Source organism: Macrobrachium nipponense, chromosome 19 (assembly GCF_015104395.2).
Source record: "Macrobrachium nipponense isolate FS-2020 chromosome 19, ASM1510439v2, whole genome shotgun sequence".
Classification (NCBI taxonomy): Eukaryota; Metazoa; Arthropoda; class Malacostraca; order Decapoda; family Palaemonidae; genus Macrobrachium; species Macrobrachium nipponense.
The window spans coordinates 32,483,499-32,497,560 of record NC_061088.1 but is presented as its reverse complement, the minus strand read 5'-3'; the positions used below and the strand labels follow the sequence as shown (position 1 = coordinate 32,497,560).

Here is a 14,062-nt window from a genome sequence, read left to right as displayed (position 1 = left end):
ACTTTCCTTGGTATACTGTCGCAGATGATTTTCTGATATTACCTGCTATCTGAGTTGCTGCTTTCTGCTTGAAAACCCTCGCGCTCAGAGGAGATACTTGACAGTCTCCACCCGTGAAGCGATAGGGACTTCACCGACTGGTGGTACCTCTCCACGTGAGGCTGACACAGAAGGTTTCCTCCATGGAGGTAACTCTCTTGGCACATCTACTAGGAGTTCCAGTAGGTCTGGAAACCACTCTTGCTTTCCGGACCATAATGGGGCTACAGGGTCATCTTGAGGTTCTGAGACCGCATTACCCTGTTCAGAACCTGACGGATTAGACAAAATGGAGGAAATGCGTACACGTCCAGATTGTCCCAGGGGTGTTGTAGCGCATCTTCTGCTACTGCCTCTGCGTCCGGGACTACTGAACAATACACTTCCAATTTTTTGTTGTACCTGGTTGTGAATAGGTCTATGATCGGTCCTTCCCACAACATGAGCATCCTGTCCACTACCTGTTGGTGTAGGGACCACTCCGTTCCCAGAATCTGATCCCTGCGGCTCAACTTGTCGGCCACTATGTTTCTTTTCCCGGAATATACCTGGCCTTGATGTCTTACCAGGTTCTCTATAGCCCACTGGTGAAGTTGAACTGTCATCACATGTAACTGCCAAGAAACTAGGCCTCCTTGCCTTGTTTATATAAGCTACTACTGTGGTGTTGTCTGACATCAATACCACTGAGTGTCCCTTTACTCTCTCCCTGAATTCCTGTAGAGCCAGAAAGCTGCTTTCAACTCTAGCACGTTTATATGGAGTTCTCTGTCCTTGCAACTCCATTTTGCTGACACCATCAACTCCTCCATCCATAGGGCTCCCCAGCCTTCTAGTGATGCATCTGAGAACAGCAAGAGGTCTGGGGAGGATTGTTGAAGGGGGACACCCACTGTCATATTGTCGTCGTTCACCCACCACAGCAAGTCTTTCCTCACTTCTGCCGACAAGGGAATTTTGCTCGTACGGTGATCTACTGTTGGTGACCAAAACTCCTTCATCCTCCATTGTAGGGACCGAAGGTGTAGCCTTCCTTGTGGTACTAGCTTCTCCAGGGAGGTTAGGATTCCCAGCACCACCTGCCACTGCTTGCTGGCTGTGTCTGCTTTCCCAGAAAGGCATTCACCACTTTTTTGCATTTCTCTACTCTTTGGTCTGTCGGGAATACTTTGGCTTGTGTTGTGTCTATCACCATTCCCAGATATTCCAAACGTTGACTTGGATCCAACTGCGACTTCTGCTGATTCACCACAATACCTAGGCTGTGACAAAGCTGCAGGAGGGCCGCCCTGTCCCTGAGTAATTTCTCCCTGGACTTTGCTATCAACAGCCAATCGTCCAGATATCTTATTAGCCTGATCCCCTGAGCATGCGCCCACGCCGACACAAGGGTGAACACTCTTGTAAAAACTTGAGGAGACGTTGTCAATCCGAAGCACAGGACCTTGAATTCGAAAGCTTTCCCTGCAAGACTGAAGCGGAGAAATTTCCTTGAAGACTGATGGACTGGTATCTGAAGTATGCGTCCTGTAGATCGACTGTCAGCATAAAAGTCTCCGATTCTGACTGCTTGTAGAACCGTTTCGGAGTTTCCATCTTGAAACTGGTTTTCCTTATAAACAGATTCAGCGTTGACAGGTCTATTACTGTCCTCCACTCCCCGTTGGCTTTGGGTACCAGGAAATCCTGCTGTAGAAGCCTTTTGTCGGACTGCATACTTGTTGCACAGCTCCTTTTTCCATCATCTTCTTCTTCGTCCTACAGAATAGTGGCCTTCTGAGATTTGTGGGCATAAGTGACGTGGGGTAATGGTTGATCTGTCAGGGGCGGGGTTACCTCGAACGGGATCAAATACCCGATCCTGAGAACATCCACCACCCACTGCTCTGCCCCTAGTTCCTGCCACACCTTCCAGTGATTTGCCAGGCAACCCCCCACTGGTGTGGCCGAGTGATGGGAGGCGCCCATCCTATCTTCTTGAGCCTCTCACTCTTCCCCTATTGCCCCTTCCTCTGTTGTTTCTACTGTGAAAGGGCCGATGAGTTATCCTCTTTGGGGAAGAGGGTCTTGTGACTCTATTAGGGATGCTATGTCTCACTGTCTTCTTTCGAGACATCTGCTGTTGTCTTCCCTCCAAAGGAGTAGTTTGACTGTTAGACGTTTTCCTAACTGCCTGTTGCACCAACCTATCGTTAGTGTCCATCCTTCATCTATCTACCGCCTCTTCCAGTATGACCTCTGGCAACAGCAGTTGCGATTCCAAGATATCCCCATTCCTCATTGCTAACAGGGAATCCAAATCCACATTGCGGCTTAGTCTAGCCAATGCTGCATCTCTCCTCATTAGCAGGATATTTGCCCAAACATTGGCACTTACGTTTGTCAGGTACGCAATCGCCTTGGAACCTGACTGTAGTAATCTAATGAACAATGGTTCATCTACTACTTTCCTTGTTGTTTCCGAGGATGCAATTTTCGCCACTGCTGTTGACCAAAGGTCTAACCAAGAAGCAGCCTGAAAGACAGAAGAAGCTGTTGCTTCTAACGTAGCAGCCTCTTGGTACGTCATCGAAGGGCACTCCATTTTAACCTGATCCAAGGTTAATCCAGGCCTTAACCTTACAACATTAGGGTTCATTTGTCTAGACAGCAAAGGGACCTTCGGTGTCGTATATTTCCTTTGCTTCATCATTGGAGGGGGAATAAATTTAAATGATCTATTAGATCTTAGGAATTATCCCTCCCTGCAATCCTTTGCGTTTACGTGTTGCAAGACCGAGTTCCGCATGACTCGAACAAGGCAATTCATACGACACCTTGGTATCCTCTTTAGGTCCAAATGCCATGTCAATTCCAGGAGGAAGCATACTGGCCGGTGTTTCTGTCTTTTCCGAAAGGTTATTGAATTGACGAATCAAATCAATCACCTCTGCATACGAGGCCAGAAACTCTTGGTTTTCTCCTTCCTCCGGCTCTAGTGTACCATTCTCCGTCACAAGGGATGTTGTCTCGCCTCTATCTTCTGACAGACGGCCCGGAATTCCACGGCCGCCTGCCCCTACGGCCGCGGTCTCTTTGATCTTTGCTGGCCGCTGTTGGCTCGATCCCGGATAGTCAGCAGGGGAACGAGAACGTCTCACTCTTTCTCTGCTCACGGATCTAGAGCGAGAATCTCGTCTAGATCTCCAAGATGAAGGCTCCCTTAAGACAGAGATAAGTTCGTCTCTATTTAGTATTGGCATCGTTTTCGAGCGTCGGCGAGCCCGGCCTCGACCTTCTATCCAGACGGACACTGCCTTCCACGAACGTATCCGCCGAGGTTGCCAACTCTCTATTTTTCGTACTCTTTAATAGGAGCCTTATCGTCCTTCGTACGTATTTTTTGAACGGCTTACGGGGGGCGAAACTGGGACCTGCATTCCATCCTCTGCTGCAACCTTTCGCCGCCAACGTCGATTTTACCAGAGGTGTCGCAGTTTTTGCGATCCGAACTGGCAACTCCGCCTCGGCCGCTAGCTCGCCGGCCGTCACCTCTCTCGCTTGTTCGGATTCTTGCGAACGGCTTCGTCTGCCAACCTTGTGCTTAATAGCCACTGACTTTCCAACCTTCTTGCTGACTTGGAAATGACAGTCTTGGTCCGAAGATGAGGAAGAATTGATTCTTCTCCTCTTAGCCCGAGGATCCGCCAGGAACTCCCGAATCCTCCTCCAACGCTTGACTGGCGCTCGCCGTGACGTTATCGACTTAGCGATGACGCCGAACTAGAGGAAGAAGACGAAGAAGGCGAATCACACTTTTTCTTTTTGTCTCTCTTATTCATTCTCTTCTCTATATCCTGTAATTTCTGCATTACAGTTTGCATTGACGGGTCAGAAGGCGTATTAGCGTCTGGGTGCAGCGAAAAAGGCCGAGAATCGGTCTGTGACGTCATCACGCCTGCCATATCGGAGTGTGACGTATGTTGTTGACGTCATCCCTCTCGTAGGGAGAGACTGAGAGGTTTCTGCTGGCAACCGCACGTTTGCTGCCAAACTACCTCCCACGTTCTGCATCGCTGTAAATACTGAGTGGGATGGTGAAGCCGCGGCATTAATTCCCATAAATTGCAAGCCCCGTGGGGGAATGAGGAAACATTCAGCGCTGCCGGACCCTGCTGGAACCGTGACGTCATATAATACGCAAGCAGACCATCCAAGGTTGGTACGCCTGGTAGGCCTAGCACTCACCACGTACCATCTAACCTATGCGCTTGAGTAGCAGGAGCCTGGAACAAAGATGGCGGATCTCCCCCTCTACTTGCTGGGAACAAAGGAGTGCAAATTATTCATAAAATTACCCAAGGCCCCTCCTGACGTTTCCGATACAGAACCGCTAGGAGAAACCGAAGGGGTATGAGACAAATCAAAAGCAGGTGGAGAAACATATGGAGCAGCCTGGTTTATTACCGATACAAAAGAAGCCGGTAAGGTTTGGTCATCCAAAGATGGCGTCACCCCCTTCCTTTTGTATTGGCTTTTCCCATAGAACTTCTTCCACTGTTCCACCGACCAACCGCGACAAACAGAACACGGATTAGTAACCGTACATACGTTTTCCCTGCACCTACTACACGTTGGATGAGGATCCGTCGACACCGAAGTTAGGAACCTAGAACATGGAAAGCCACTGACTCCTGGGCATTTCCTTTGTCTCCTCTTCGAAACGGTAGACGATCCCAATGTTGAGGCAAAATTCTCCATCATACCACGTATACACTCTTACCACACACTGATCACACTTGGAGAAAGAAAAGGAATTAAAAATAAAAAATGAAATGGATAAGGAACGGGCAAACTGAAAAACCGGCTTTAAATGAGATAGACAGTAACACGTCTTATCTTAAAGGCGGTAGGAAAATAACTGGTGGGTCACAGGTAGCCATGGGCATTCTGGGTATACATGCCCCGTGACCTGGTATAGATGCCATTAGTCCCTGGATCTCACAAGTGTAATTTTAATTCTATCGGTTTCCAGCTTGGCGCTAGTAAATCCTAATGTTAAGACCGAAGGTTTGTTTCGTGTATGAACAATAATTAATTTGCCTAACTGTTATAGCTTTGGAGCTACGAACGATAATGTTGACAACGGTAACATTTTTTTTCGTTTCAATAAACTTATAACGTCAAAATAAAACTGTTGCCATTACCAAAGCCATTTTTCTTGACTCACTTTATTCCTCAACCTTTTCTCTACATTTTCATATATTTACAAAGTAATTTCTATGAAAAATAACAGAGATAGGGCTCTTAAAAAAAAATTTTTCTAGCGATAATTCTCACCATATGCTGGGCAGAGCGCTCTGTTTCCATATGCCGGGCAGAGTGCTCTGTTTCTTACCCTCTTTTCTATCAATTTTTTCACCAGCTGAACTTATTCGTTTTCCATTGTTTTATATGTCGATATTTAGAGAATTTTGTTGGCTTTCTTATAATAATATTTCATTCACCTGACTTTCATAGTTTTAGGGTTACAAACAAAAATATAAAAATAAGTAAAGAATTTTTTTCATATAACTCACATTTTTTAGTATTTAGAGGCTGTGACTCTTATTCTGACTATTCTAACATAAAATATAAACATTTAGAAAAAAAGGACAGCAAAATGAATGTTGTTGGCATAAAATTTCCAGTTTTGCTGATTTTCAAAATAATTATTTTTTCGCACTGTCATGCACTCCCAGACACCTTGGGTCTCAAGTAGGCTCAGTGCTCAAACTATACAGATAGGAAAGTGTTAATAAGTGCTCGATAGTTACAGGAAACGACGTCAGCATTCACTTGTTTCTTGATTCTGTTGTTCATGTAAGCACAGGGTTTGCTTTATCAGTAATTCTAAAAACCTGATTTTCTTAGTGGAGGATGGAGCATCATCATAAATGTTATGGTTGAGAGAGAGAGAGAGAGAGAGAGAGAGAGAGAGAGAGAGAGAGAGAGAGAGAGAGAGAGAGAGAGAGAGAGAGAGAGAGAGAGAGAGAGACTCTGTTGTCCCAGTTAGGTTGTTACACTGACAGATATCCACTAGCAAAAATCAAATATGTAATAGCTGTGTACGTATTGAGAATTGTAATGATCGTTTTAATAAAACTGTTAGTTTTACTGTACCTAATCATATTGTATGTACTATTATATTATTGTATTATAGTAATATGAACAGAGTGATCTGCCATTTGTATTCTAACTTTGTTTACATTCTTAAAATAATCAGCTGATTTCATTTTACCGATATCATCACTGTCTTTGGTTGTTTGTTTCTTTGTATGGTGCTTTTACGTTGCATGGAACCAGTGGTTATTCAGCAACGAGACCAACGGCTTTACGTGACTTCCGAACCACGTCGAGAGTGAACTTCTATCACTAGAAATACACATCTCTCACTCCTCAGTGGAATGGCCGAGAATCGAACCCACGACCACCAAGGTGGGACGCTAATACCACACCAACTACGACAATGAGGCGCTCACTGTCTTTAGTTGCCAAATGGAACTAATTCAAAGGTACATTTCTTTTGTAAATGATCAAAATTGGGTTTAAAAACTGCAGGTACTTTATTTAAAAACGAAGTAAATCAAATGAAGTACACAAAAGTTTTTGCCAGTTTCAAATGGTGCTTTTGCCTCCAAAACACTTTGCAGTCTGTTCATAATTCATAGTTCCCAGTTGCTTGAATTATGAGCCTTGTTGTTTACTAAAGGCCAGTATTTCCTTGGTAGTATTTTATAATCAAACTAAAGAGTTTTGTGATATCGATAGTTCTCCAGTTAACCTTAACATCGGGATTCTTTCCAATTTTACAGAAACACATTCATGGGGCTCTCCCTCCAACGGGTATTACTCCAGCAATAGTGACGTCACAGACGTTGAGCACTTGTTATGATGTTTACCATATATTTTTCCTAAGGGAATACAAAATGATATTGTAATGATACAATTAAGTTTGTTCATACTTACCTGGCAGATATATATATAGCTGTATTTTTCCGAATCCGACAGAAATTTAAACACTTACGACACACGCAGTGGGAGTCAGGTGGTTAGTACCCATTCCCGCCGCTGGGAGGCGGGTATCAGGAACCATTCCCATTTTCTATTCATAATTTTTATTTCCACTGTCTCCTGAGGGGAGGTGGGTGGGTACTTGATTATATATATCTGCCAGGTAAGTATGAACAAACTTAATTGTATCATTACAATATCATTTTGTTCATGAAACTTACCTGTTAGATATATATATAGCTGAATCCCACCTTTGGTGGTGGGAGTAGACAGAATAGAAGATTTTAGGAAACATATATATGCAGATAATTGATATCTTGGTTCCTTACCTGTTAGCATAGCTGACTTTGTGGTTACTGCCGCGTAAGTCTGCTTGTGCTACTAGAGTTGCCAGCAAGGTAGAGACCTATAAAGCTGGTGCACTCCAGATGATCTGTCAACAGGGGCGAGACCACGACGTGACTAGACCATTGACCATACAAATGCGGGCAACGAAGTAAAACCAAACCACCTGGCGTAGCCTACCACAAGTATCCCACTTACACTAAGCTAATGGAAGGGAGATCCGCCGCAGGCGGTCAACCCCACAACCATAACACAAGTTAAAAACTCCCCTAACCATTAAAGGATAGGATGAGCGCTACCTCCTGCCCCCAAAACAGTGTCTGCAGCGACGTATGGTCCGAGCGAGTAACAATTTTCGTATGTTGCTTTCACCTCCCGCAGGTAGTGTGAAGCGAACACCGAATTGCTTCGCCAATAAGTGGCGCCCAAAATATCTTTGATTGCCATATTTTTTGTGAAAAGCCACCGAAGTAGCAATAGCCCTCAACTCGTGGGCTTTCACTTTCAGAAGCTCCATGTCACTTTCACTACACTTTTCATGGGCTTCCTTAACTGTACTTCTTAAGAAGAACGCCAGTGCGTTCTTCGACATCGGAAGATCTGGCTTTTTCACAGAGCACCACAAGTTCTCCGAAGAGCCTCTGCATGCTCTGGTTCTCTGCAAATAAAACTTGAGAGCCCTGACAGGACACAGGACTCTCTCAGCTTCAGGTCCCACTAGCTCCGACAACCCTTTGATCTCGAACGTCCTCGGCCAAGGGTTGGAAGGGTTTCTCGTTCTTTGCTAAGAACGTAGGACTTAAGGAACAAACTGCACTATGATCCTTGAACCCAATGTGCTTGCTTATGACTTGAATTTCGCTAACCCTCTTCGCCGTCGCCAGAGCGGTTAGGAAAATGGTCTTTATAGTAAGGATTGCCTAAGCGAGGCTAAATGGAGCGGTTCAAATTGACTCGACATGAGAAACTTAAGTACCACGTCTAAATTCCACGATGGTACTTTCGGTTGGAGAACTTTCACAGTCTCAAATGATCTAATGAGATCATGGATGTCTCTATCATTCGCTAAGTCGAGTCCTCTATGCCTGAAGACCACAGAAAGCACGCTTCTGTAGCCTTTAATCGTGGGAACGGCTAGTTTCGCTTCTTTCCTAAGGTGAAGAAGGAAATCTGCTATCTGGCTCACAGAGGTTGAGGTGGAGGAAATGCCCTTCTTTCTGCACCAACTTCTAAAGACAACCCACTTTGATGGTAAACTGCGATTGAGGAGGGCCTCCTTGCGGTGGCAATCGCCGTTGCCACAGGTCTTGAAAAACCCCTCGCTCTGGCCAACTTCTTGATAGTCTGAACGCAGTCAGACTCAGAGCGGGGAGGTTTTTGTGTACCTCTCGAAGTGGGGCTGTCTGAGTAGATCTTTCCTTAGGGGCAGAGTCCTTGGAAAGTCTACCCAGAAGGACAAATCACCTCCGTGAACCAGTCGACCGCATGGCCAGAAGGGGGCGATGAGGGTCATCCTCGCTCCTTCTGATGCAGCGAACTTCCTCATCACTTCCCCGAGGATTTTGAATGGGGGAAAAGCGTAAATGTCTAGTCCCGAACAATTCCACAGTAGGGCGTCTACTGCCACTGCTCCCGGGTCCAGAACTGGGGAGCAATACAGCGGAAGTCTCTTCGTTCGGGAAGTTGCGAAAACGTCCACATGAGGACGTCCCACAGCTTCCATACGCCTGGCATACTTCCTGATGAAGGGTCCATTCCGTCGGCAGAAGCTGTCCTTGCCGACTGAGAAGGTCCGCTCGCACGTTTTCCACGCCTGACACAAATCTTGTCAGAATCGTGACGTTTTTTGCGACTTCGCCCAAATAAGGATATTCTTCGCGATGGCGAACAGAGAAGGAGAGTGAGTTCCCCCCTGTTTCCTGAGGTATGCCAAGGCTGTGGTGTTGTCCGAGTTTATCTGAACCACTTTGTTGGAGACTTCCTCTTGGAAGAACCTTAGAGCAAGGTAAACCGCTGAAATTTCTTTTAGATTGATGTGCCAGGACACCTGTTCCCCTCTCAAGGTGCCTGACACTTCTCTCCCTCCCAGTGTTGCTCCCCAACCCGTGGAGGACGCGTCGGAGAACAACACTAGGTCGGGGTTCCGAAGCTTGAGCGAAAGTCCTTCCACAAGCTTCTTTGGATCCAACCACCATTTGAGGTGCTTTTTCACTTCTTCCGTCAAAAACAAGACCTCTTCTAGATCCTGTTTGCGTGACCAATTGCTTGAGAGGAAGAACTGAAGTGGTCGGAGGTGCAACCTTCCCAGAGAAACAAACTTCTCCAGTGAGGAAATGGTCCTCAGCAGACTCATCCATTCCCTCACCGAGCATGTTTCCTTCCCTAGAAAGGCTGACACTTTGTCTAGGCATTGAAGTTGTCGCCCCTGGGACGGAAAAGCCCGAAAAGCCACTGAGTCCATCTGAATCCCCAGATAGACTAAGATGAGAAGGAGTCAGATGCGACTTTTCGAGATTCACCAGAAGTCCCAGGGACCTCGCTTAACGACAGAGTCGTGTGAAGGTCCTTCAGACACCGGTCTTGTGATGAGGCTCGAATAAGCCAGTCGTCTAGGTAGAGAGAGATCCTTATTTCCGCAAGATGGAGCCACCTCGCAACGTTCTTCATAAGAACGGTGAACACCATCGGCGCCGTGCTGAGACCGAAGCAGAGTGCCCTGAATTGGAAAACCTTCCCTTTCAGGACAAACCGCAGGTATTTTCTTGATCGGGGATGGATGGGGACGTGAAAGTATGCGTCCTGAAGGTCTAAAGAGACCATCCAATCCCCCCGTCTTAAGGCTGCAAGCACGGATTGAGGTGTCTCCATCTTGAACTTCTGCTTGGTAACGAAGCGATTTAGACTGCTGACATCCAGAACGGGGGCGCCACCCCCCTGACTGCTTCGGCACTAGGAACAGACGGTTGTAAAACCCCGGAGAACTCCGGTCGAAGACCTGTTCCACCGCCTGCTTCTCGATCATTTGATCTAGTAAGAATCGTTGAAGCACTTTCTGCTTTTCTCCCGATACGAAGGAGACAAATCCATTTGGTGTCGAAGACAGCGGGGGTAACATCAGGAAAGGAATTCTGTACCCCTTCTTGACGATGTCCAGAGACCAAGCGTCGGCACCTCTCTCTTCCATGCTCTCGCGAAATGTAGAAGTCTGCTCCTACCGGTGGCTGAAGGACTTCCCTCTCACTTCTTGCTCTTGGAAGGAGCGGGAGTCTTGCCTCTGAAAGAGCCTCTTCCTCGAGGGGCTGGCTTCGAGGAAGAAGCAGATCGAAAGGGCTTCGATTTCTTCAAAGCAGAGGACCCAGAAGACGAAGTAGTTGTAGGCTTCCTAGAAGACTGTGCCAGAAGGTCTTGGGTTGCTTTCTCCTGGAGACTGGCAGCTATGTCCTTTTCCATAGACTGGGGGAAGAGATGTTCTGAGAAGGGAGCGAAAAGAAGATCAGCTTTTTGCGCTGGTGAGACCGACTTTTGCAGTAAAATTGCAAAAAAAAGTGCTCTCTTCTTAAGCAGTCCGTGCTGAAATGAGCAGCCAATTCCTCAGAACCATCCCTGACGGCCTTGTCCATGCAAGACAATACACTGGCGACAGCTCCCCCAGACTGATGGAATCAGAACTCCTGGACCTGGCATCCAATACTCCTAGGCACCAGTCAAGAAAATTAAAGACCTCTAGTGTCCTGAAGAGGCCTTTAAGGTGAAAGTCTAACTCATTATGCGTCCAAGAGACCTTAGAGGAAGACAGAAAAGATCTTCTGGCGGCATCCACAAATACTACCAAAGTCTCCTTGAGCTGGGAGCTGGAAGCTTAACTCCGACGTTTTCTCCCGTCTCATACCACATACCAGCTTTGCACAAAGTCTTGAAGGTGGTAAAGCGAAAGAAGTCTTGCCTGAAGCTTTCCTCTTTTCCATCCAATCATGGACCTTTCGAAAAGCTTGCTTCGTAGAAAGCGACTTCTTCATTTTCACAAAGCCCGAGATCTTAGTAGCTTTGGATGACGAAAACTGAGAGGGAGGAGTACATGGAGCTTCAGGTTGGAAAGTGTCTGCAAAGACTGACTGTAGCAAACGAGTCAAAACCTTGTAGTCCGTCGAAACTGGAGCCAACTGCTGTTCTTCGTCCACTTCCATGAAAGCGTCACTAATTTCCTCTTCAGACACTGGAGAAGTCGGAGGAAGTAAGGAAGAGTCACGAGCTTTCTCAAAAGAGAAAGAGCGGCGAACAGGAAGAGTTCCCGCTTCCGCTTCCGCTTGCGGAAGGTGGTAAACTGACGTCCCGTAGGCGCGCTTTGCGTTGGCGCCGAAGCCAATCTACTGGCGCCGACTGAAGCGCGCTCGACAGCAACAGGTGTACACCTGGCGTCCACTGGGGCGCGCTGAGCGTCCACTGGCGCGCGCCGAGCGTCCACTAAAACGCGCTGAGCGTCCACTGGCGCTCGCTTACCTTGCACCGAATCACGCTCGGCGTCCACTAAAGCGCGCTTGACTTTCACAGAAGCGCAATCGGCATCTAAAGAAACGCGCTTCTTATCAACAAGTTTTGTAGCAGCGGAAACAACCGCTTCACGAGAGCGAGAAACTAATTTCTCGCCTCCTCTAGAAAGTTGCTGGGAGCAGAACGAACTCTAGAGGGAGACTCAAACGGAGAGAGAGACGACGAGGAGAGGGAGAGGGAGAACGCCTCGACCTCTTCACAGGAAGATTGTCATCCTTCTTACGGCGACGTGGAACAGTCTCTCTCGAAGAAAAAACATCTCGAAGTTGCTGCTGAAGAGACTGGAGAATCTTGCTTGTAGGTGAAGCCTCCTTTTCTGGGGAGGGGCTGATCCTGTGAGCAGGCGAGTGGCGAGGGGACGCCTTCTTCCTACTCCCAGGAACCGCCACTTCACGCACCTTAGAGCGACTGCGGCGCTCGAAAGAAACATCTAGGAAAGACTCCGCCTCCGAATAATCCTTACGCTTCTTCTGCGGAGGAAAAGCAGCAAACGCACTATCAGGCGACGAGCAAAGTTCCGGAGAACAACTTGGACGTGAAGCGTCCCGAACGCGAGCCATCCTTTTCAGCGGACGTGATGCGGTATGAGAGCTCCACCCCTTGCGTGGGGAGGAAGCTTCAGAAGAAGAAAAGCACTCCTTGAGAAGACGTGCACGCGCACGCTCCTTGGCAGTCTGGGTAGGTTCGTCAGAAGCTGCCGAAGGCACACCAGATCGGTGGGGGTTCCTCGTAACCCTCCTTCGACTTTCGACATGCTCTCTCCCCGTAACCTGGGAGTCAAGCAGAGGTCTAGGTCTAGAGGCAGAATGAGGCCGATCTGACGCACCCTCCACTACACAAGGGGCACTTTCACTGCACTTCTCTTCACTTTTGCTCTCCAGAGCTAACACTTTTGATTCTAAGTTACGAATCGATTCAAGAATTAGCGATAAAGTATTACCTTCTACCGACACTGCTTCAGGGGCCGGAGGCAACACTACAGGGGTAGGAGCATAATCTACAGAAGGAGGGTTAGCAGGAGAATCATTAAAATCTTGCCTACCTGAAACACTCCTGGAGGAAGACCTCCTTAACCTATCTCGCTCAAGTTTCTTAAGATAGGTTTCATACGCCTTCCATTCAGACTCTGTTAATCTTTCACACTCCTTACAACGACTTTCAAACGTACATTCATTCCCCCTGCAAACCTTACAAACAGAATGTGGGTCTACTGAAGCTTTCAGTAGCCTACCTCTACATTCGGACATAGAACAAAATCTAGCGCTAGCAGAACTAGACCCTGACATCTTGATCAAAGAAAAATCAATACCAAATTCAAATCAATCCAAAGTCAACGTGTGCCAAGCCACCGATCCAATTCAGATACCAAAGAAATAACCAAAAGGGATACTCAAGTAGCTAGTAAGTTTCCAAAATCTGGACGGAGGTGCTGCAAACAGGTGTTTTCAGCACCGGCGACAGAAAAATTATGAATAGAAAATGGGAATGGTTCCTGATACCCGCCTCCCAGCGGCGGGAATGGGTACTAACCACCTGACTCCCACTGCGTGTGTCATAAGTGTTTAAATTTCTGTCGGATTCGGAAAAATACAGCTATATATATATCTGACAGGTAAGTTTCATGAACAAATGTATTTTTCATAATGGTTAGCTTTGCCAAACATTTTAAAATTTTGAAGATACCAATTTTACACATTTTTGGTATGATAATTCCTGTAATTATTGTGTTTTTTATATTTAATTCAATAAATTGGGGGTGGTCTTATACACTGGCATATACAGTAAGTAGCTACGTTGGTTTATTATTAGAACAGATAGCTTCTTATCTTCCGCAGATGGAATTGTGGTAGTATAATTGTGTGTGAATGTGAATTAATATTAATGTTGGATTATTATTATTTTGTTATGTTGATTAGGTTAGGCAATTTTTAAACTAGTTTTTATTATATTTGTGTTATTCTTGTGGGTGAGGGATTGTTGATTATTATTGGTCTTTTCTTTTTTTCATTGCAGTACTTGTATTGAATGGGAATGAGTGAGAGCTGAGGCTCCCCTTCACCTGCGTTCCTTGAGTAAAGTAAGAGAGTTTTGCCAGTTG

General features: G+C 46.5%; 1 protein-coding gene across 1 annotated transcript in view; it reads right to left on the bottom strand.

Moving 5' to 3' along the window:
* The window catches only part of LOC135215737 (p21-activated protein kinase-interacting protein 1-like), a 44,534-nt gene that overhangs the window by 12,021 nt on the left and 18,451 nt on the right, over nt 1-14,062 (bottom strand). The window lies entirely within an intron of this gene.